This window comes from Leptonychotes weddellii, chromosome 1 (assembly GCF_054177405.1).
Source record: "Leptonychotes weddellii isolate Sample4059 chromosome 1, ASM5417740v2, whole genome shotgun sequence".
Taxonomy (NCBI): domain Eukaryota; kingdom Metazoa; phylum Chordata; class Mammalia; order Carnivora; family Phocidae; genus Leptonychotes; species Leptonychotes weddellii.
In genome coordinates this window covers 151,734,323-151,760,382 of record NC_138369.1, presented here as the reverse complement: position 1 = coordinate 151,760,382, position 26,060 = coordinate 151,734,323, and the positions used below count along the sequence as shown (strand labels likewise).

General features: G+C 37.7%; 1 long non-coding RNA gene and 1 pseudogene across 1 annotated transcript; one reads left to right on the top strand and one right to left on the bottom strand.

Moving 5' to 3' along the window:
- Positions 1 to 2,887: 2,887 nt before the first annotated feature.
- LOC145716134 (uncharacterized) lies at positions 2,888 to 5,392 on the bottom strand. Its single transcript, XR_014138571.1, has 2 exons — positions 5,137 to 5,392; positions 2,888 to 3,470 (listed from the first exon to the last, which is right to left on the bottom strand). It is a non-coding gene; the product is annotated as an uncharacterized LOC145716134 (long non-coding RNA).
- Positions 5,393 to 13,878: 8,486 nt separating this feature from the next.
- On the top strand, positions 13,879 to 20,501 carry LOC102747058 (uncharacterized; annotated as a pseudogene).
- The last annotated feature ends 5,559 nt before the right edge of the window (positions 20,502 to 26,060 follow it).

Genomic DNA, 26,060 nt, shown 5'->3' with positions numbered 1-26,060 from the left:
GCCCTCCTTGATACCCATCACCCGGTTACCCCATCCCCCTACCCCTCTCCCCTCTGAAACCCTCAGTTTGTTTCTCAGAGTCCATAGTGTCTCATGGTTCGTCTCCCTCTCTGATTTCTTCCCCTTCAGTTTTCTCTCCCTTCCCTTATGGTCCTCCTTGCTATTCCTTATGTTCCACATGTGAGTGAAACCATATGATAATTGTCTTTCTCTGCTTGACTTATTACACTTAACATAATCCCCTCCAGTTCCATCCATGCCGATGCAAATGGTGGGTATCCACCCTTTCTCATCTGTTGAAGGACATTTTGGCTCCTTCCACAGTTTGGCTATTGTAGACATCGCTGCTATGAACATTGGGGTGCATGTGCCCCTTTTTTCACTACGTCTGTATCTTTGGGGTAAATACCTAGTAGTGCAATTGCTGGGTCTTAAGGTAGCTCTATTTTTAACTTTTACAAGCATTATTTTTTTTTTAAGATTTTATTTATTTGACAGAGAAAGAGACAGTGAGAGAGGGAACACAAGCAGGGGGAGTGTGAGAGGGAGAAGCAGGTTCCCCGCCGAGCAGGGAGCCCGATGCGGGGCTCAATCCCAGGACCCTGGGATCATGACCTAAGCTGAAGGCAGACACTTAATGACTGAGCCACCCAGGCGCCCCTACAAGCATTATTTTTAATAAAGACATTCATTGATTTTGTTGTGGGAAGATTTGAGGAACACATGACCACTCTTAAAAGAAAAATACATATTCTCTTGATACTCTGCAGCCAGGCAAAGACTTCAGGTCCTGACCCTCTGCTGAGCAGTAATGGAATGGCAAGAACCAAAGGTGCAAGATGAATGGAGCAAAATAAGGCTGGTCTTTGCATGTTCTCTAAAGAACTTGTACTCTATTCAGAAGTCAGTGGAAATCCTTTGAAGGCACTGAGGCTGAAGGTGGCAGGATTAGATTTACATCTGAGATAGATCTGCTCTGCAAGCAGAGTGGGGGATGGAATGTGAGGGGTGAGGCTGGAAGCAGATGGGTAGAGGAGCTCAGGCAGTTAGTTGTAAGGTTGTAACGCGGCTCCTTTTCATCCTAAGGAAGAGTCTCCAGAAAGCATTAGGATTATTCACATTAGTGACTCTAATAATAACAATTTGAACCTTATAAATCCTTTCTTCTTAGGAGCTCTAAATAGAGTCAAGTTTGTAATAAAACAGTCTCTCTCCACTCCACCCTATGATTTACATACACCATACAGTGTATACAGTAACCAGTGGGCATGCTCCCTAGGTTTTAAGCCAGCAGATCCTGCAAATAGGACTCATGTGAGCTAAGCAGTCACCAAGGAAAAACTGGACTGCTCTCCATGGCACCAGAAGCTGAGAAGGGAGATAGTTCTGCATCTGACTTGGTGATCCTGTAGGTGGTGGGGTAGATTTCCAGGAACCATGGCAACTCTGAAGTGACTGACAGTAGAGAAATAAACTTCTGCTCTATCACCACCCAGCCAGAATGGGAGGGGCTGCCAGGGGAGCAGGAGAGGGGAGGGAGGATGGGAGAGCTGAGGTCACAGTCTCCCCCTTTGACTCTGCCTGGAATTCACCAACACTGTTCAGCTACCGTCAAATTAGCAGGGTCAACAGTGCCAGGTAAAATAGCTACCGGAGTCTTTTCTTTAATACCTGAGGAGTGGCTGGCTGATTTCATGAGAAAGGAATTTATCCCTGGGGATGGCTCTGCAATATCAGTTCCTGCTTGTGCACTCAGCCAAGCTTTTTTTCTAGTCTCTAAGTCTCTCAGAAACATATCTGATTCTAAGTCTCTGAAAACATGCAAAATGTAAATAGATAAAACAGCTCTTCCCTCTGTTAGAGTTGTTAAGATTGAAGAATCATAAGGTATTACCCTAGACTGCTTGAGGTAGAACCTAATCCAATGGTTTTCAAATTTGTTTTAGTATCAGATCCCTTGAAATGAAATCCTATGAAAAAGTTCAATTAATATGTGGACAGAAAGCAGAGCTGCTTCTATTGAAAGAGGTTTCTGCTTGGCAATGCCTCCCACATCCTATCATGTGACTTAATTCTTTGAACCCCTAGGACCTAGAGAAGCAGAGGTAATGATTAAACCAATTCTTCCATTTTACAGAGGACAAAAATGAGTCCCAGAGAGGTACTAATTATCTGAGTGGAGTGCAAAGGCAATGGGGGGATGCACCGAAAGAAAACTGAGGGTACTATACAAATTCATGGTAGAGAATGAAGTTGGGTTAATGGTTTCTTTGGAGTTAGATCAGTGAGTCAAGAAGAAGGACAAATTAGGGGCGCCTGGGTGGCTCAGTTGGTTAAGCCACTGCCTTCAGCTCAGGTCATGATCCTGGAGTCCCGGGATCGAGTCCCGCATCGGGCTCCCTGCTGAGCGGGGACCCTGCTTCACCCTCTGACCCTCCCCCCTCTCATGCTCTCTCTCTCTATCTCATTCTGTCTCTCAAAATAAATAAATAAAATCTTTAAAAAAAAAAAAAAGAAAGAAAGACAAACTGGAATGTGTGAGGGGTGAGAGGAAGGATTAACTTAGATCCAGAGAAGGATTTCCAAGAAGGGGGGATACAAACTTTGGAACTTTGATGTCTCCTGCCTGGAATTTGTTTAATGTAGCAAAGTTGCTTCTCTGTCTAGAGAGAATCAAAGCAAACTTTGAATGATAGGCCTGCATTGAAGTGGAGACCTTCAGCCCTCCCAAACATTGGTCATCATCATCATCCTTGGCATTATCAAACATCCATTAAAGGTCATTACCAGTTAAACACAGAGGCGCATTTCCAGCCGGACACTGTGAAGGTCAGTAGTTTAGACAGAAAACAATATGGCAATTTCCTGATAATTCACGGGAGAAACATTACCCAGTTCCAACCTGTAGAGGCTACTTTTAGGCAACAGGCTTGAGCAATGGAAACCAGAGCAAGGCAAATGGGCCCACAGTGACTACTGAGTGGAATACAAACAGGGCTCACTAAGCGACCCACCTCAAAATAGTCATAGACCCTCACTGACCAATTACAACCAGGCACGGTTCTTAAGATTACAAAAAAAGGGGAAATTCCATACATCCCCATACTCCTTCACTCTGCACTATAACTGTGACCTCTCCCCACTGCCTTGTGGCAGACAGTCTCCCCTTTGCTGTCCTGCCCGCCACTTCCTTGCAGTGGTATATTCAATAAACTTCTATCATTTTTGTTTGGCCTTGATGAATTCTTCCACCGCCCTGGCCGCCGGCCCCCAGCCCCCACCCAACTGGGATGCCCCACATTTGGTAGCTCCCACCCAATTGGAGCACTCCACACAATCTTTCTTACCTTCTTTTCTATGTTCAAAATCAAACTCAAAATTTACCTGGTCCAGGGAATGTGTACCCACCTGATTACCTGGGCTTAGCAACTTCTATTCTTAATTTACCTCACTGAATCTCTGTTCTTCACCTGTAAAGTACAGATAATAAGAAAGATTTCTCAGTGTTTTTATACGAATAAAAGGAAATAAGATGTGTTAGCTATTTAGCACAGTGCCTAATAGCAATTATTTGAAAATGTTTAGTTTCTTCTTTGGCATGGATCTCTGATAGACCAAATTAATAAAAATTTGAAAGAGGTTAAATTTTTTCTTTAGTATCTTTCCATCTTTTCTTTTAGAATCCACTCTAATTCTGGGCTCTCTCATTTTTTATTTCTTCCCATCTCCTCTGCCTTTCTTTTTATTCTGGAATAACTATGATAAACTTGCATTAATGTGGAAGTTAACTGATTTGTTAAGAATCAAAATGGAGAATGAATCAGACCCCAATATCCAGTACAGTAGTTTGCCTCTAGTTACAAAATTTTTAGAATTCTTTCCCTTGGACATTCACAGCAGAGATGTTTGTTTCTCATGACTGTTTCACCTCTAGATGGTTAAAGAACATCTTTTATCTGTAGATAGTAAATTCAATAGCATTGACCAAGGGTAAGTGTCTCTGCAGATCAGCATTTGGTCAATCCAGACCAGCTGAAATTAACCCATGTTATTCAAGTGGAAATGCTAGAACTGGAAAGTGCAATATCTGAAATGAAAAAATGCAATGAATGGGCTTAACAACTGATTGAAGATTTAAAAAAAAAATTATTAACTTGAAGACAAATCAATAGAAATTAGCTATTGATAATTTAAATTCAATAGAAATTGAACAATGGAGGAAAAAAATGACTGAAATAAGGTTGAACAGAACTTCAGTGAGACTCAGTTTGTGAGACAATATCAAGAAGTTATATATCTTTGTAGTTAGAGGGAGAGAAGCGGGGAGGGAGAAGGGAGGAAATGGGCAGAAAAAATATTTGAGGAAATAATGGCCCAAATTTCCCAAATTTGGTCAAAAACGTCAGTTCACAAATATAAGAGGTTAACAAATATTAAGTAGGATAAATACAAAGCAAACCACACCTTGGAATATTATAGTCAAACTAATGAGCACCAAATAAAGAGAAAATCTCCAAAGACAAAGGGCGTATTTCATACAAAAAGAAAAATATATGAAAAATGACTGACTTCTAATGGAGACCATAAGACAATAAAATTACATACTAAAGTTCCAAAAGAAAAAAATCTATCAACCCAGAAGTCTATATCCAATGAAAATCTTCCTCAAAAATGAGAGTAAAATAAAAACATTTTCAGGTAAGTAAAAGCTGGAAGAATTAATCACTATTAGACTATCAAAGACTATTTTTATTTCATAATATAAAAAAGAAACTAACTGCTTAAAGCAAAAATAACATTGAACTATGGGTTTTTAACATATGTATGTATAAAACATATGACAATGATAGCACAAAGGATGAGGGAATAAGTACATGGGATTCTGCTGTTGTAATGTTCTTAATTTTACATGAAGTATCACAATATTAACTCCAAGTAGATTGAGATGATTTAAGGATGAATAATGTAATCACTAGAATACCAGTTAAAAAAACTAAGAGGTACAGGCAACAATAGAGTAGAGAAATTAAGATAGAATACTAAACATTTTTTATTAATTCAAGAGAAGGGAACAAAGGGGGAACAGAGAAACAAAAAGATGAGAAAAATAGAAAACGAACTGCAAGATGGATGTACCTGTTCATCTTGAGGAGAAATGCTCCTTTTTGTGAACACCCTAATCATTCTCACAGAATTTTTTCACATTATACCTTGCATCATAGTTACTTGTTTATAATTTTCTCCCTCTTACTAGACAACAAGCTCTTTGAGGATGAGAACCATGGCCAAATGGAAGAAGAGATGAGAACCACGTGACCTTTAAGTTCACTGAAGATTCAGTTTAAGTGTCTTCCATGTGATTAGCTTGCTTCCGTGTGAATTAAAAAAAAATGAGTAGCAAAGGGTAGGTTTGAGCAATCTTTACACATACTTATCATATTTCAAATAAACTTTTTGCCCCACTGGCCAATTGGCTTAATCATTTCTACATGGTGCCAATTGATCAAGAGGTCACAAAAACTACCTCTAAACCAGAGGGTAAAGAAGTTTCTTGTTGATTAAGGCCAACTCCAACTAACTGGTGGTATGGCCATATCACACTCAGCAGGAAGGAACGTCACAATTGCCTTAAAAGCTCATCAATTCTTATTCTTCCCATTGTCAGCCATGGGTACAGGTGGGCGAAGTAAGAGCATACCCGGAATACAGCATGATCCTGCTTTAGGGTGTCATAATATTCATGTTTACTGTGACTACAAGCCTGGATTTTCCAGAAGGATCTCATAAATACACTCTAAATTATCAGATAATGTGTTCAAATTTGAGGTTCAGAGTATATGATCATCATATTTATGACAATATTATTCACATGAATTAACATGGAGTTTCCTAAAACGCTCTCTAAAAGCTCATCAATTCTTATTCTTCCCATTGTCACTCGGCAAACGATGACATAAACTTGCTAATTTTGGTCCAAGAGCAAATGAACTCACTTCATTCTTACTATTGTTCTTACAAAGGCTCCCAGAACAGTAGTTTGCAAATAAACACATAAATAAATAAACATAAATAAAATGTTTTTATATGTAAGCCTTGATGATCTAGGTACAGGTATACTGAATGCACTTTCAGCTTTTATTAGTGGACATTCTTTTTTAGTCCCTTAATTTTCACATCATATATGAAAAGACAAAAGACGTGAATTAGCCATTTACTACATACAATTTTTTGAAATGAATTGATTTTCCCTAAAGCTTACTAAAAGCAAAATCTAACCCTAAAGTCATAACCAAATGTTTTACAGTATGAGAAAATCAGAATACCCAGGAAATGAGCATTTATTCAAATACTCTTTTACTCAGCATCTAGTCTCATTACATATTTTTAAATTCTACCACAGAAGCAATCAATAACTCTATCAGTGTTCATCAGCAGACTTCTGGTCAGAATAGCATCAAGGAGTCATTTGGCTAACATTTCATAAGAAAAATTTACAGCAAATATCTCTCTTTGAAATCTAATTTCCTCTTGGGAGTCTATTCATGGGCATTTTCAAATGATACTTAAAATCTTATAAACAAATGATTCAATGTTAAAATATGAAATCATCCAAATCACCTTCCCTCCAAAAGTATAAAATGGATAGATAAAAATATGAAAAACAACTCATTTTCACCAACAGAAGAGAGATTATTGAATGCAGTGTGGATTTTACTTTTTTCTTTCTTTCTTGTTTAAAGATTTATTTATTTTAGAGAGAGAAAGCAGGGAGGGGCAGAAAGAGAATCCTCAAGCAGACTCCCCACTGAGCATCGAGCTCCATCCCAGGACCCTGAGGTCATGACCTGGGCTGAAACCAAGAGTCAGATGCTCAACTGACTGAGCCACCCGGGTGCCCCACTTTTTTTTTTCTTTTAACACCAACACCACAACTCTCACACGTTTTGAACTCTTTTTGCAGTGGAAGTCAATAGCACAGATTATAACTTGTGTTTTTTATATATAACCAATGTATTGAGATCTAATTCACATACTACACAATTCACTTATTTAAAGGTAAGTTTTTAGTATATTCACAGAGTTGTGCAATCATTGTAATAATCAATTTTAGAATGTTTTCATTATCCTAAAAAGAAACTCTGTACCCATTACAGTAACTCCTCATTCTCCTCAACCCCTTCAGACCTAGACAACAACTAATCTAATTTCTGTTTCTAAAGATTTTCCTATTCTGGGGGCGCCTGGGTGGCTCAGTTGTTAAGCGTCTGCCTTCAGCTCAGGTCATGATCCCAGGGTCCTGGGATCGAGCCCCACATCGGGCTCCCTGCTCTGCGGGGAGCCTGCTACTCCCTCTCCCACTCCCCCTGCTTGTGTTCCCTCTCTCGCTGTGTCTCTCCCTGTCAAATAAATAAAAAATCTTTAAAAGAAAAAAAAGATTTTCCTATTCTGACCATTTCATATAAATGGAATCATAAAATATGTGGTCCTTTGTGACTGGCTTTTTTCACTCAGCATAATATTTTCCAGATCACCCATGTTGTAGTATGTCTAGTACTTCATTGTTTTTTGTTGCTGAATAATATTCCCTCATGTAGCTATACCACGTTTTATCTATTCATTCATCATTGATGACTACTTGTGTTGTTTCCACTGTTGGGCCATTATAAATAATGCTACTTTGAACATTCATGTATAAGTTTTTTTATGGACATAAACTTTCATTTCTCTTAGATATATGTCTAGGAGTAGAATTGCTGGCCTATGTGGTAACCCTATATTTAAACTTTTGAGGAACTGCCAGCCTGTTTTGCCAAGCCCACCAACAGTGTATAAGCATTTCAATTTCTTCACATCTTTGTGGACACTTTTTTATTATACATATCCTAATGGGGTGATGTAATACCTCATTGTACTGAACTCTTTTTTTCCTGTTTCTTACATACCTAATAGCATGAAATTAGTTTTAGACTTCTCTTATTTCCAATAAGACCTCACCTAGGTGACACATACTGTATGTGACCAATGAATTCTTCTTTAAAATTAGATTAACATTGATTAAATGTTCATTAAAACATCTAAGGATCTAACACACTTGCTAGGAACTGATTTAAAAACTAGTAGCCTACAATAGGGACCACAGTAAGTTGAAAGACAGCTGCAGTGGGATATGTATCTTAAAATCCACAATGAATTTTCAACTTCTGGTAATGGCAGACAGAATAATTTTGACCAGTAGCCCCCAGAAAATCTCGACAAACTTTTTTCCAAAAAAATCTACTTGTAGGTATTGGAGAGCTAACAAGTCAGTGAAGATCATTAGGGTCAAGAGTGAGGAAAGAAAGGAAAAGAATAAGGGTGGAATAATACAGATGAGCCTACCAATTTGGTCACTTTTGTCCTAAGGGTATATACCAACTATGGAAGAGATGAATAAAAAGTTGAGCAGAGTTTTTTAATACCCTCATCTGGATGGAAGACAAAAACTGGATAATAAGGCTTAATCAAGGAATGGGGGTGGGGTTTGGGGGGGGCCTAGTAAATATCCCAAGGACTAAGCTGTAAGAGTATAGAGATGAAGATTTAGCTTAGTCATAAAATATCTTAATCCTTGATACTATATCAAAGTGAACTTGCATTGCTAGTAGTTCTAGACACTCCTCAGATAAGTGTAAATCCACTTTAGAATTCAAAAGAATTAACAAAAAAAAATTCTAGGTATATCAAGGTAAACTGATGAAAATGAAAGAGAAAATCTTAAAAAAGAACAAGAATTATTGAGATTATCTTCAAAAGAGCAATAATTCAACTGGAAGCTGACTTAGTAAATAAATAATGGCATCCAAAACACACTGGAATGATTTACAGAGTTCTGAAAAATAAATATTGCCAATCTAAAATTCTTCATCCAACAAAATACCCTTCAAGTATGAAGGAGCATGCATCAGTTTCAATTACCACATAACAACTTACCACAAATTTAATGGCTTAAAACAACACCATTTATTATATCCCAGTTTCTATAGGTTAGAAATCTGGGTATAGCTTAACTAAAAGAACATTAAATGGAACAATAATAATAATGAAATCAATCCAAAAGAAAGCAGGAAAGAGAGAAAAGAAACGGGTATGACATATAAAAACTGGACACTAATATAGTATATTTAAACTCAAATATATTGGTACTCACATTAAATATAAATTCCCCAAAGAAAAAAATAATTTTCAGACCAGGTTTTTTTTTAATTTTAAGTAAGCTCCACAATGAACGTGGAACCTGAACTCATGACCCTGAGGTCAAGAGTCACATGCTCTACCAACTAAGCCAATGAGCTGCCCCTCAGACTGGATTTTAAAAATAAAACTCAACAACTGTAGGCTTCCAATAGTAGGTAGATCTTAATTATAGAAAAGTTAGAAGATGGGGGCACCTGGGTGGTGCAGTCGGTTAAGTGTCTTCTTTCAGCTCAGGTCATGATCTCAGGGTCCTGGGATTGAGCTCTGAGTTGGGCTCTCTGCTCACTGGGCAGTCTGCTTCTCCCTCTCCTTCTCCCTCTCCCTCTCCCTCTCCCTCTGTGCTTTATTTCTCTCAAATAAATAAATAAAATCTTAAAAAAAGTTAAAAGATGGACAAAATAATAACATACAAACACTTTTGTAGCTAAATTGATATTAGACAAAACGATTTTAAGGCAAAAAGCGTTACTAGAGTTAAAAAGGGATACTTCATGGGACGCCTGGGTGGCTCAGTCGGTTAAGCGTCTGCCTTCGGCTCAGGTCATGATCCCAGGGTCCTGGGATCGAGTCCCACATCGGGCTCCCTGCTCCGCGGGGAGCCTGCTTCTCCCTCTGCCTCTGTCTCTCTCTCTGTCTCTCATGAATAAATAAATAAAATCTTTAAAAAAAAAATAAAAAAGTAAAAAGGGATACTTCATAATGATGAAACCGTCAATATGCCACGAAGAGATAGCAGTATGCGCTTTTAAAACCTTTCCACAAAATATTCCAGGCCCAGTAGACTTCAGCAGTGAATATTACCAAATAGTTAGGAAGAAGTAACACTGATATCACACAAATTCATTTATATAATATTTCAGAAAGTGGAAATATTTCCTAACTCAGTCTGTGAGGCAGCATAACGTTGATACCAAACCCCTGCAAGGATGTCACAAGAAAGGAAGATTTCAAGACAACGACACTCATCAACACAGAGTCAATAATTCTGGGCAAAACATTAACAAAGTCCAAAAATACATAGAAAGGATAATCTATCCGTGGGGCGCCTGTGTGGCTCGGTGGTTTAAGCATCTGCCTTCGGCTCAGGTCGTGATCCCGGGGTCCTGGGATGGAGCCCTCCCTCAGGCTCCCTGCTCAGCGGGGAGTCTGCTTTTCCCCTCTCTCTGCCCCTCTCCCCTGCCACTTGTGCTCTCTCTCTCTCAAATAGATAAATAAAATCTTAAAAAAAAAAAAAGAAAGAAAGGATAATCCATCCTGAACAAATTCTATTTAGCTGAGAATGTAAGGTTCCTTTAAATTCAAAGATTAAGCAACATAATTCACCATAATAACAGAATAAAAGGGAAAAAATCATAAGATCATCTAAACAGGTGATGATAAAAGCATTTGATAAACTTTAACATTTATTCCTGATAAAAAAAAAAAAACAACCTCTTTGGTACTGCTACACTGAGAAACAGTTTGGCACTTTCCTATAATGCTAGGCATAAAGGCTCCAGATGATCCAGCAATTGCACTCATGGACATTTATCCCAGAGAAATGAAAACGTACATTCACACAAAAATCTATACATACATGTTCATAGCAGCTTTATTCATGATAATCAAAAACTGAAACAATCCAGAGGTCCTTCAATGTGTGAATGTTAAACAAAATATGATGTATCTGTACTATGGAATACTACTCAGCAACAAAAAAGAATGAACTACAGTATTTATATATGAAACAACTTGGATGAATCTCCAAGGAATTTGGGGAAAAAATCTACAAATTATCTCAAAATAAAAAATATAATTAAACAATAACTCCTAACAAACTGGTAATAGATAAATTTCCAAATCTAATCAAAAGCTGTTCTAAAAAAACATACAACAAACATCATACTTCTTGGAGAAATATTGAAACTTTTCTTTAATATAAAGAACAAAATAAATACCTGCTCTCCTCACTTTTATTCACCACTGTATTAGAGGTTCTAGCTTTGGAATAAAGCAAAACACAAAATAAAAGTTGTAAGGACAGGAAAAGAAAACTGTCATTATTTACAGATCATACGGTTGTATGTGTAAATTCCAAAAGAATCTACAGATAAATTTTAATATTAATAAGTGTATTAGCAAAGATACTGGAATAGTCAATATACAAAAACTGTATATATAGTATACAAAAATAAATTGTATACATTAGCAAAAAAACCAGAAAAAATTTAAAGTATATTGTTTACAATAAAATAAGATTAAATGCTTAAGAATAAATCTAACAAAAGTTGTACAAGTCCTCTGCATAGAAAACTACAAGCATTATTAAGAAAAATTAAGGAAGATCAAATAAATGACAAAAATGCCATTAATGGATTTTTCAAAATCAGTATTATGAAGACATCAAGTTCCTGAATTGATCTATGGAACAAGTGCCATACCAATCAAAATCCCAGTAAATTTTTGTTATTATTGCTGTCGAAATTGACAAGGTGATTATATAATTTACATTGAGATATAAAGAAGTAAGGAGAGCCAAGTCACTGTTAAAGAACACCATGGGAAACTTTGCCCTACTGAGAATTATTTAGAGGAATTATTAAATTTTTTTTAAAATATTAAAAAGCTATATAGGTTAAAGGAGTGCAGTACTTGCACAAAAATGGACAAAAAGCCCACTGGCACAAAATAAAAAATGCAGAAATAGGTAATGCTTGGATGCACACGCAATTATGACAAAAGCAGAGCTGTAGAACAGTGGGTAAAAGATGGTCTTTTCCATAAATAGTGCTGGGTCCATACATTAGTCCTATATAGCTGTCATAACAGATAACCACAAACTTATCTTAAAACAACACAACTTTATTATCTTACGGTTCTTTATGTCAGAAATCCAACACAAGCCGCAATGAGATAAATCAAAGTATTGGTAGGGCTGTGTTATTCTCTGGAGACTCTAAGAAAATCCATTCCCTTGCCATGCTCAGGTTCTAGAAGCTTCTGGTGTTCCCAACTCATTGTTCCACATTGACTCATGGCCTTTGCTTCATTTTCAAAGCCAGTGATGTTGCATTTCTCTGATAATTCTTCCCTAGTCACATCTCTCTCTGACCACAGCCTGGAAAGGTTCTCCTGTTTGAGGGACCCATCTGATTAAATGGGGCCCAATCAGAAAACCCAGGATAGTCTCCCCATCTCAAAGTCACATCTGCAAAGTCCCCTTTGCTTTGGAAATCTCCGTGATTAGGACATGGACATCTTTGCAAGGCCATCATTCTGCCTACCACAGTCAACTAGGCATCCCTATGTAAAAAAGAAGAAACTTCCTTTACCTGTTACCATACACAAAACCAATTCCAGATGGACTGTAACTCCAAAAATAAAAGTTTGGAGGAAAATATAGAAGAACATCTTCATGATATCAGGGTGGTGAAGAATTTCATAACTAGGACACAAAAAACATTTAACATAAGATTGAGAAATTGGTCTACATTAAAATTAAGAACTTCTTTTCATTAAAAGGTCTTATTAAAAAAGTGAAATGCAAGTGACTGAGTGGGAGAAGATATGCGGAACACACACCACCAATGAAGGGCTGTGTCAGTTTGGGTTTCCCAAAAGCAGAGCCCTGAGAAGAGGACCCAGGTACAAGAGCGTGTGTTACACTTTACAAAAATACAAGTCATCAGCATTCCCCCCGCCCCGAAAAAAAGGTCTTAAATATAATAATTAACATTTATGAAATGCTTTCTATGTGCTAAACTCTGGACTAAGCATTTTGTGTATATTAGTTCAGTTAAGGTTTATAACATGCCCAAGAAGTAGGTTCCTTTATAGTTCCCATTGAGGAGGAAGCTGAGTTACAGAGTAATGTCCTAAAGCTACTAAATATTGTTCCTGGAGGTGGAGATTTTGTCTTTTTTGTTTACTGCTACGTTCCCAGTACCTAGAAAAGTGCCTCTTAACTGAATCAGGTGGCAAAGACAGGATTCAAACCCATGCTGCCTCTGGCAAAGACTGCATTCTTAACCGTGGCACAAGACACCTCATAATGCTTCTCGTCAATTTCAAATCTTCTACTCCACGTAGGCTATGAGAATAAAGACAATAAATGTACAGGAAAATGAAAATTAATTTAAAAATTTCATCCATTAATCTAGATGCCTTAGAGAAAAGACAGATGGGAGAAACCACAGCCCTGAAGATTGTTTTCAAATACTTCTCTTCCGGGGCGCCTGGGTGGCTCAGTCGGTTAAGCGTCTGCCTTCGGCTCGGGTCATGGTCCCAGGGTCCTGGGATCGAGCCCCGCATCGGGCTCCCTGCTCGGCGGGAAGCCTGCTTCTCCCTCTCCCACTTCCCCTGCTTGTGTTCCCTCTCTCACTGTGTCTCTCTCTGTCAAATAAATAAATAAAATCTTTAAAAAAATAAAAAAATAAAAATAAATAAAATAAAATAAAATACTTCTCTTCCCCACTGGGTTTAAGATTGTATTCCTGTCATTGCCTCACCAATGAACCTCACAGATTATAAAAACTCACCTTCCATAACCCTCGTCCCAACACACCAGCCTAATCCCTCATGACACTCTCTCAGCTGAAAGACGTGTGGGCGCTGGCTGTTGGGTCAGCAATGGTGTGACAGCCAGGGCCACCGAAAGCCGAAATCATGTTCCGAAAAGCAAACACATGTTCCTCTAAGGAACAGACAGCCGGGGTTTTCACACTAAATGCCAAGCATTTTTTCCCGCATCAGTCTGGGCGCTCTAACAGTTCAGAGATGCTGATCAAGAAATGTATTGTCCAGATTACAGATACCCTACTTTAGAAGCTTTTATTGCTGGTGGTGATGGTGGGGTGTTGGTGGTGTTGGCGATAGTGTGTGTGTGTGTGTGTGTGTGTGTGTAAGTTCATGCAATGGTGCACTCTCTCTTTAAGAAAAGTGATTACAGTACAATTTCATATAATAAGACCCTAAAGTCTCTTCTGAGAGATCACAATTTCCCTTTCATTAGAAGATGGCCAGGTTGATTTTTGGTGGGCAAGGGGAATTATTCCAAAGTATTATTCATATTTTCTCACTGAAACATGCATTTAAATTAAGGACCACAAATCAACATTTGTCAGTCAAAGCTATAGAAGTGGCTATTACCATGATTGTATTTATAAGGTTTTGGCACTTGTGATTATGTCTTCAGAGAAAATAAGCAGTCTAAAATATTCATGTATTTCTATTACTTAGGCATTTTATTTTCTATGAAGTGTATTTATATATATATATCTCCATTATCATATCAAATCACAATGCCTGCATATTGCTATTCCTTGAGCCTATTGAAAATAGATGATTTATATTTTCCTTATAATAAGTTTGCATACAATTACTTATTCAGTCAAAAAAACTTATTTATTTTGAAAACTATAATTTCACATACCTTTACTAGAATTATATGTAATAAAGTTCCAGCCTGGAGGGAACGATTTAGAAAAAAAAATAGCATATCTGGAGGACTAAAGAACAAATTACAAATATATGGTACACAGGATTATTTATCAAATATTATATTTTGTTTACTATATTTTCATTTTCTCAATATAAGAGTCCATAAGTATAACTAAATGTGTTTGTTTGTTTCTCCTCTTGAAACTTGAAGGGCATTCGCGATCTCCCCCTGAAATGAAGAGAGTTTACATAAGGGGTCTCTGGTATGGAAACTAAACCAGGAGAGAGCCAGATCATTTTTAGGAGATAAAGTTAGTAAAAAGATGTCCACATCCCAAACCAAAGACCCTTGATGGTAATATGATAAAAGGGAGCTAAGGAGAGTAGGGAATCAAGGTTAATAATCAGCTAACTTTATGATCGGGAGATTATCTTGCATTAGCGGGATGGGCCTTATGTAATTACAAGGGTACTTAAATGTGGAGGATGGACAAAAATAAAATGTGTCAAAGTGATGTGATGTGGGATAGATTCAACAGAACATTATTTTCCCCCAAAAAATGTTGGGGGGAATGTGTTGATTCTTTTTCCATTAGTGTAAAATTTATTGAGTTTATTTGTACAAATACCCATGATTTATTTTTATATGTGCAACGCTATACTGGATTATGAATATGAAATGAAACAATTCAGAAAGTAAAGACATGCTTCCTAAAGAGTGAGCCCCAGGTCCTCTAGGAGCATAGATAACGTGCACCCTACAGAGGCATGATTTATGGATGTGTTGGTGTTTGAAATATATGAATTACATGGTGACTAAACTCATGCCAAGTCTGTAGTAAGCATTTATATGAGATAGAGCTAATTGAGAATAATTAGGTAAAATTAGAATGATAATGGCAGTGTTAATCTTGATTTTTTTTGTGAGATACAGAATGTTTCCTTTTTTCCATTAAGATGGTCACTTCCCACTTATGTTACCATAAACAAAAAATGCCTTTTTTTCCGAGCTGGTATTGGACTCAGCCAACACTTTTCTACTTCTCTTCCACTCCTTCTGGATCTCAGGCATAAGGTCACTGACCTGACCACCTGCTAGTTGGCCCTCATCCATAGAGTGATGCTCTTCACAATACTGTTCTTAGTGTCTTCACCAAGAACTTTTGAGTCACTGAATTGTCAAAATGACTTCAAATGTAAGGTGTTTTTCAACATGAACAACATGTTAAGGGGCCTCTCCATCTGCAACACCTGCTTTTGTGCATACTCCAGGCCATGGTCATTAGCCCCAGCATCTCCTGGCTGGACAAGTTTAAACAGAAATCCACCAGTTACATCTTCCATTCCTTCTCCTTATGGGTCCCCAGTTTGTCTTTCAGTAGTAGCCTCATGTGCTAAACCATGGCTTCTAATGTGACCAAGACCAATCTGCTAAATACCAATAAATACTTCTCACTTTTCTCCATAAACTACATCATCTGGAGTCTGTTTTTCATACTGTCACACTTTAGAGATGCCTCCTCTGCAGGATTCATGCTTCTTGCAAGTGCATACATGGTGGTGATTCTCTTGTCCAGGTATCACAGGCAGCCCTAGCACCTTCGCAATACCAGCCTCTTCTTACGAACCGCCTCAGAGAAAAGGGCCACCCAGACCATCCTGCTGCAGGTGCATTTCTTCGTGGTCATGTGCTGGGTGGATTTCATCACCTCATCTTCTTCAACCCTATTATGGGCATATGACCCAGTCATCCTGGGTGTCCAGACTTTTGTGGACAATTTCTTTTTAAAAATTTTTTTAAAGATTTTATTTATTTGAGAGTGAGATAGACAGAGCATGAGTGGGGGGAGGGGCAGAAGGCAAGGGAGAGGGAGAAGCAGACTCCCCGTTCAGCAGGGATCCTGACTCAGGGTTTGATCCCAGGACCCCAGAATCAAAACCCAACCCAAAGGCAGACGCTTAACTGACTGAGCCACCCAGGTACCCCTAAATTTCTATGCTACTGTCAGTCCTTTGGCATTAATCAGAGGTAATATAAGGACAATAAAGATGATGAAAAATATGCAATGGAAGTATCATATATTTTTAATAAATTATTAAAGAAAATAATTCTCTTAAATACAGATTCGTCTATCATCACTTAAATTATTCACACAGCAGAGAACTTGATCTTTGATTTAATTAAATTGTATGGAATTAAGGGTCCCCGGATGGCACAGTCAGTTAAGCATCTGACTCTTGGTTTAGGCTCAGGTCATGATCTCAGGGTCGTGAGATCAACCTCGCCTGGGGCTCCCTGCCCAGCTCAGAATGTGCTTAAGACTCTCTCCCCCTCTGTCCTTCCTCTCACTTGCATGCTCTCTGTCTCTCAATTAAATAAATCTTTTGAAAAGCCTATGGAATTATGCTCTTATTATAGCTAAATACTTTTTTTTAATTAATTTATTTATTTATAAGAGAGAGCACATGGGGGTGGGGAATGCAGAGAAAGAGAGGGAGAGAGAAAGCCAAGGCGGGGACAACACAGAGCTCTATCGCACAACCCTGAGATCATAACCTGAGCCAAAACCAAGAGTCAGATGTTTAACTGACTGTGCCACCCAGGTGCCCCTATACCTAAATACTTTTGAAAACAATGCTATTGAGAACTTGCTAGATTCTTTAGATAATTCCATCATGATTTGGAAGTCCTATACATTTATATGTTTCTTATCTTTCATTTTGATTCTCAGAACTTCATGTATGAAAACTTTTCTAACTTCTTGAGGTGTACTTTTAAGAAGTTTTTATTGGTAATGAAATGCCTTGGGTACTTTGCTGCAAATCAACTGACCATATATATATAGATTTATTTCTACACTCTCTATTCTTCTTTATTGATCTATATGTACACCTTTATGCCAACATCACACTCTTTTTGATTACTTGAGCTTTAAAGTAGGTCTTGAAATCAGGTTGCTTTCCTCTGCAGCATTGTTTTGACTATGCTAGGTTCTTTGCCTTTCTATGTAAATGTTTTGTTTATTATTTATTTGTTTATTACCTTTGACCCCTTCATCCATTTCTCCCACCCCACCATCTCCTACTTCTGGCAACCACCAGTCTGTTCTCTTTATCTATGAGCTTGATTTTTAAGATTCCAGATATAAAAGAGATCACACAATATCTGTCTTTTGCTGACTTTTTTTCACTTAGCACAATGCCCTTGAGTGTCATTCATATCATCACAAATAACGAAATTTCCTTTTTTTTATGACTGAACAATATTTCAATGTATGTATACACCACAATTTCTTTATTCATTCATCCACTGATGGACTCTTATTTTGTTTCCATATATTGACTTATAAATAGTGCTGTAATGAACATAAAGGGTGCATGTATCTTTTCAAACTAGTGTTTTCATTTTCTTCAAGTAAATGCCCAGAAGTGGAATTGCTGAGAGCTCTATTTTTAAGTTTTTGAGGAACCTCTATGCTCTTCTTCATAGTGATTGCACCAATTTACATTCACATCAACAGTGCACAAGGGTTCCATTTTCTCCACATCCTTGCCAACATTTGTTAATTTCCTGTGTCTTTGATAATTGCCATTCTAACAGGTGTGAGGTAGTATCGCATTGTCATTTTGAGTTGCATTTCCCTGATGATTAGTGATGTTGAACATCTTTTCACATACCTGTTACAATCTGTATGTCTTCTTTAGAAAACTATTCAGATCATCTGCCAATTTTTTTTTTAAAGATTTTTTATTTATTTATCTGAGAGAGAGAATGGGAGACAGAGAGCATGAGAGGGGGAGGATCAGAGGGAGAAGCAGACTCCCTGCCGAGCAGGGAGCCCGATGCGGGACTCGATCCCGGGACTCCAGGATCATGACCTGAGCCGAAGGCAGTTGCTTAACCAACTGAGCCACCCAGGCGCCCTGATCTGCCAATTTTTTAATCAATTTTTCTTTTGCCATTGAATTGTATGTGTTCTTTATATATTTTGGATATTAACCCCTTATCAGCTATATGATTTGCAAATATTTTCTCCCATTTGGTAGGCTGCCTTTTTATTTTGCTGATGGTTTCCCTTGCTATGCAGAAGCTCTTTAGTTAATGTAGTTCTATTTGTCTTTTTTTGCTTTTGTTGCTGTTAATTTTGGTGTCAGATTTAAAAAATCATTACTGGGGCCTCTGAGTGACTCAGTTGGTTAAGTGTCCAACTCTTGATTTCAGCTCAGGTCATGATCTCAAGGTCATAAGATTCAGCCCCTTATTGGGTGCTAGGCATGGAGGGTGCTTAAGATTCTCTCTCTTCCTCTCCTTCTGCCCCTCCCCTGCTTCTCCCTCTCTTTAAAAAAAAAAAAATCATCACCAAGACTAGTGTCAAGGAGCTTACTCCCTATTTTCTTCTAGGTGTCAGTTCTGATGTTCAAGTCTCTAATCCATTTTGAGTTAATTTTGTATATGGTGTCAGATGGTGGTCCAGCCTTATTCTTTTTCACATGGCTGTCTGGTTTTCCCCACACTATTTATTGAACTGTCTTTTCCCATTGTATATTCTTGGCTCCTTTGTTGTAAATTAATTGACCATATATTTATTTCTGGGCTCTGGGTTTATAAGTCTTTTCTTACTCTTACATTAATAAATCAGAAAAAGAAAGCATTTATTTTAATACAATGGGATGAATAGCACATTAGAAAAAGCCTGGATTTTGGGGGGTGCCTGAATGGCTCAGTTGTTAAGCCTCTACCTTCAGCTCAGGTCATGATCACAGGGTCCTGGGATCGAGCCCCGCATCGGACTCCCTCCTCAGTGGGAAGCCTGCTTCTCCCTCTCCTATTTCCCTGGCTTGTGTTCCCTTTCTCCAGTCTCTCTGTCAAATAAATAAATAAAATATTTAAAAAAAAAAAAAGCCTGGATTTTGGGAGCCAGAGATGAGTTCAAACCCAGACTCTGTCCCTAATTAGCTGTGTGACTGTAGGCGGGTTACTTGATCTCTCTTAGACTTTGTTTTTCACTTTCATAAGAAAGAATAAAACATCTTCTTGATTGTTGTGAAGAATTTTTATCTATCAATTTCATCAACATTTAAGCACTTATAAATCTTATTATAATATAATACAAACATTGAAATAAATAAAACATTAGACAAAAAGCTCCTCAAGTCCTTGATTATCTTTATTACCATGTAGCACTGACCAGCTAGCTACTTCTGGTAGGTGCTAAGTAAGTATGTGTTGGATGGGTGGACCCTGAGAACATGAGTCAGTACATAGTAACAGCAGGACTGCTTCTCTTCCGTGATCTGGTTCCTAGAACTGCTTGTTGAAGGGCTCACCTCCAGTATCCTTCACTGTGGCAAAAAGAAGGTCTGGTTGGAACCAGTGAGACAAATGAAATCTCCAACACCAACTCCTATCAGTGTATCTGGAAGCTAATCAAGGATGGGCTGATCATTCAGAAGCCTGTTCCTGTCCATTCCCACACTCAGTGTTGAAGAAACACCTTGCCCTGCTGTAAAGGCAGGTACAATGGGCACAAATATGCAAAGGGTACTGTCCAATGCCTGAGAAGGTAAGCTGGGTAAGAATTCAGAGCTGGTTCCTCAGAAGATGCAGTGAATTTAAGAAGACCGACCATTGCATGTATCGCAGCCTATACCTGAAGATAAAGGGGAATGCGTTTAAAAACAACCTGATTCTTATGGAACACATCCCTAAGCTGAAGGCTGACAGGGGCAGCAAGAAGGTGCTGGCTGACCTGGCTGAGACCCACAGGTCTAAGATCAAGGAAGCACATAAGTGCTGGGAGGGACAGCTGCAGGCCAAGAAAGAGAATAAGACTGACACCAAGAACTAAAGCTCCCCTTCTTTTGTCTGTACATTGTGGCCTCGGGACTTGTAGAGCCATCATTATTCAATAACATTAGGCTTTATCTGCCTGAGGGGGATAAGTGAATTGCATTTGTTTTTCTGCCAACTCTGTGGTCATGGTGAGCACTCAACCAATTAAAAATCTAAGTCTTTTTTCGCATGAACTGCTGTTCAATAAGCTCTCCCTCTTCCTGTTTATGGATTATTGAATTACTGAACTGAAACACAGGATTTTTTATTCATCTTTAATTACATTTTATCATATTAACTTTAGCCAATTTAATTTTAGCTGTTCGGTTCTGTTGGCCATTAATCTGTCAGTATGCATGTTAATCATGCCTTCCAGACTTATGATGTGTAAATTTGATTAAAGTGTAAAACTCTATTCATTCAACACAACAGGCCCCTGCCCCAGAGGATCAGCAAGAATATCCAGCTAAGACCAAGTTTACCAATCATAGAGAACTGCAAAACTTCAGCTCTAAGGGAAAATAGTATATAGAATACATGTTTTTTTCTGCACAATTCTTTAGTCTTTCAATTTTAATTTTTTCCCTTTCCTTTTTCAACCAATTTCTTATTTTATCAACTCGTTTTTCAAATCATTTTTAATTTTCATTTTTACAGTTATATTCTATCTTTCATTGTATTTAATTTTATTTTTGAATATATGTATATACATTTTTCTTTCTTTACAATTTTGGGATGCAGTTTCTTCTGACAAACCAACAAAAATACACTCAGGATATAGTGTTTTGCTCTGTTCTGTTCACCTGTCTATATTCCTTCTTTTTTTGTTGTTGTTTTCTCTTTTTTTCTCTTTTAGTCTTCATTTTTACAGTTACATTCTATCTTTTCATTGTATTTAATTTTATTTTTGTACATATATAAATTTTTCTTTCTTTACAGTTTTGGGATCTAGTTTTCTAACAAACAGAACAAAATACACACAGGATCCAGTGTATTGCTCTATTCCGTTCACCTGTTGGATTATATTCTTTTTTCTTTAATTTTTATTATTTTTTCTTTTAGTTTCAGGTCTCTTCTGATTTGCTTAGAGTATATTTCCCTGGGGTCATTGTTGCCATTTTAGTATTTTGTTCTCTTGTTCATTTATTCTCTGGACAGAATGACAAGGTGGAAACACTCACCTCAAAAAAGAGGACAAGAGGCAGTACTGACTGCCAGGGACCTGATCAGTATGGGTATAAGTAAGATGTCAGAACTAGAGCTCAGAATAACGATTATAAAGATATTAGCTGGGCTTGAAAAAAGCATAGACGACACTAGAGAATCTCTTTCTGGACAAATAAAGGAAATAAAATCTAATCAAGTTGAAATAAGGCTACTAATGAGATACAATAAAAAATGGAGACTCTAACTGCTGGGATAAATGAGGCAGAAAAGAGAATTAGTGATATAGAAGATGAAATGATGGAGAATAAAGAAGCTGAGGAAGAGATAAACAACTACTGTATCATGAGGGGAGAATTCGAGAGATAAATGATACCATAAAGTGAAACAATATTAGACTAATTGGGATCCCAGAAGAAGAGGAAAGAGAGAGAGAAAGAGAGGGGCAGAAGGTATATTGGAGCAAATTATAGCAGAGAACTTCCCCAATCTGGGGAAGGAAACAAGCATTCCAGTCCAGAAGGCACAGAGAACCCCCCTTAAAATCAATAAAAATGGTCAACACCAAGACATATAATAGTGACACTTGCAAATCTCAGAGACAAAGAGAAAATCCTAAAAGCAGCTTGGGACAGGAGGTCTGTAATCTACAAGGGTAGAAAGATTAGACTGACAGCAGACATAACCACAGAGACTTGGCAAGAGAGAAAGGACTGGCATGATATAGTCAGGGTGCTAAATGAGAAAAATATGCAGCCAAGAATACTTTATCCAGCAAGGCTGTCATTCAAAACAGGAGAGATAAAAAGCTTCCAGGACAAACAAAAACTAAAAGAATTTGTGATTACTAAAGCAGCCCTACACGAAATATTAAAGGGATCCTTTAAGCAAAGAGAGAGCCCAAAAGTAACTTAGACCAGAAAGGAACAGAGACAATATACAGAAACAGAGACTTTACAGGTAATGCAATAGCACTAAATTAATCTCTTTTAATAGTTACTCTGAATGTAAATTGGTTAAATGCCACAATCAAAAAACACAGGGTATCAGATTGGATAAAAAAGCAAGACCCATTGATACACTGTCTGCAAGAGACTTATTTTAGACCCAAAGACACCTCCAGACTGAAAGTGAGGGGGTGGAATACCATTTATCATGCTAATGGACATCAAAAGAAAGCTGGGGTGGCAAACCTTATATCAGACAAATTAAATTTTAAACCAAACACTGTAATAAGAGATGAGGAAGGACACTATATCCTACTTAAAGGGTCTATCCAACAATAAGATTTAACAATTGTAAATATTTATGTCCCTAACATGGGAGCAGCAAATTATGTAAGCCAATTAACAAATTTAAAGAAACTCATCAATAATAATTCAATAATAGTAGAGGACTTTAACACCCTCCTCACTGCAATGGACAAATCATCTAAGCAGAAGACCAACAAGGAAACAAGGGCTTTGAATGGCACACTGGACCAGATGGATTTCACAGATATATTCAGAGCCTTCCATCCTAAAGCAATGGACTACACATTCTTCTTGGGTGTGCATGGAACATTCTCCAGAATAGATCACATCCTGATCACAAATCAGGTCTCAACCAGTACCAAAAGATTGGGGTCATTCCCTGCATATTTTCAGACCACAATGCTTTGAAACTACAAGTCAATCACAAGAGGAAATTTGGTAAGAATGCACATACATGGAGGCTACAGAGCATCCTACTAAAGAATGAATGGGTCAACCAGGAAATTAAAGAAGAATTTTAAAAATTCAGGGAAGCAGATTAAAATGAACATACAACTGTCCAAAACCTTTGGGATGCTGCAAAGGCAGTCCTAAGAGGGAAGTATATAGCAATACAAGCCTTTGCCAAGAAACAAGAAAGGTCTCAAATATATAACCTAACCTTACACCTATAGGAGCTGAAGAAAAAACAGCAAATAAAGTCTAAACTAAGCAGGAGAAGAAAATTAATAAAGATTAGAGCAGAAATCAATGAAATAGAAACCAAAAGAACAGTAGAACAGGTGAATGAAACTAGGAGCTGGTTCTCTGAAAGAATTAATAAGATTGACAAACCCCTGGCCAGACTTATCAAAGAAAAGAGAAAGGATCCAAATAAATAAAATCATGAATGAAAGAGGAGAGATCACAACCAACACCACAGAAATACAAACAATTAAAAGAACATATTATAAGCACCTATATGCTGACAAATTAGGCAATCTGGAAGAAATGGATGCATTCCCAAAGATGTATAAACTACCAAAACTGAAACAGGAAGAAATAGAAAACCTGAACAGACCCATAACCAGCAAGGAAATTGAAGTGGTAATCAAAAATCACCCAACAAACAAGAGTTCAGGGCTGGATGGCTTTCCAGGGGAATTCTACCAAACATTTAAAGAAGAATTAATACCTATTTTTCTGAAGCAGTTTCAAAAAATAAAAAGGAAAGGAAAACTTCCAAACTCTTTCTATGAGGCCAGCATTACTTTGATCCCAAAACCAGACAAAGACCCCACCAAAAAGGAGAATTACAAACCAGAATCCCTGATGAACATGGATGCCAAAATTCTCACCAAGATACTAGCCAATAGGATCCAACAATACATTAAAGGATTATTCACCATGACCCAGTGGGATTTACTCCTGGGTTTCAAGGGTGGTTTAACATCTGCAGATAAATCAGTGTGATACACTACATAATAAAAGAAAGGACAAGAACCATCAGATCCTCTCAATAGATGCAGAAAAAGCATTTGACAAAGTACAGCATCCTTTCTTGATTAAAACTCTTCACAGTGTAGGGATAGGGGAACATACCTCAATATCACAAAAGCCATATATGAAAAGCCCACAGAGAATATCATTATCAATGTGGAAAAACTGAGAGCTTTCCCCTTAAGGTCAGGAACACGGCAGGGATGTCCACTATCACCACTGCTATTCAACATAGTACTAGAAGTCCTAGTCTCAGCTATCAAACAAACAAAAAGAAATAGAAGGCATCCAAATTGGCAAAGAAGAAATTAAACTCTCACTCTTCATAGATGACATGATACTCTATGTGGATAACCCAAAAGACTCCACCCCAAAATTGCTAGAACTCATACAGGAATTCAGCAAAGTGGCAGGATATAAAATCAATGCACAGAAATCAGTTTCATTTCTATAACAATGAGACAGAAGAAAGAGTAATTGAGGAGTCAATCCCATGTACAACTGCACCAAAAATCATAAGATACCTAGGAATAAATCTAACCAAAGTGGTAAAGGATCTGTATTCTAGAAACTACAGAACACTTATGAAAGAAATTGAAGAAGACACAAAGAAATGGAAAAACATTCCCTGCTGATGGGTTGGAAGAACAAATATTGTTAAAATGTCTATGCTACCTAGAGCAATCTATACATTCAATGCAATCCCTATCAAAATACCATTGACTTTTTTCACAGAGCTGGAACAAATAATCCTAAAATTTGTATGGAGCCAGAAAAGACCTCAAATAGCCAAAGGAATGTTGAGAAAGAAAACCAAAGCTGGTGGCATCACAATTCTGGACTTCAAGCTCTATTACAAAGCTGTAATCATCAAGACAGTATGGTACTGGCACAAAAACAGATACATAGATCAAGGGAACAGAAGAAAGAACCCAGAAATGAACCCTGAACTCCATGGTCAACTAATCTTGGACAAAGCAGGAAAGACTATCCAATGGAAAAAAGATAGTCTCTTCAACGAATGGTGTTGGGAAAATTGGACAGCCACATGCAAAAGAATGAAACTGGACCATTTCCTTACACCATATGAAAAATAGACTCAAAATGGATGAAAGCCCTAAATGTGAGACAAGAATCCATCAAAATCCTAGAGGAGAACACAGACAGCAACCCCTCAGCCACAGCAGCTTCTTGCTAGAAACATTTCCAAAGCAAGGGAAGCAAGGGCAAAAATGAACTATTGGGAATTCGTCAAGATAAAAAGCTTAAAGGGGAGCCGGGTGGCTCAGTTGGTTAAGCATCTGCCTTCAGTTCAGGTCATGGTCCCAGGGTCCCAGGATCGAGCCCCACATCGGGCTCCCTGCTCAGCGTGTTCTCCCTCTGCCACTCCCCCTGCTTGTGTTCCCTCTCTCACTGTGTCTCTCTCTGTCAAAAAAATAAATAAAATCTTAAAAAAAAAAAAAGATAAAAAGCTTTTGCACAGCAAAGGAAACAGTCGAGAAAACCAGAAGACAACTGATAGAATGGGAGAAGATATTTGCAAATGACATACCAGATGAAGGGCTAGTATCCAAAATCTATAAAGAACTTACCAAACTCAACACCCAAAGAACAAGTAATCCAATCAAGAAATGGGCAGAAGACATGAATAGCCATTTCTCCAAAGAAGACATCCAACT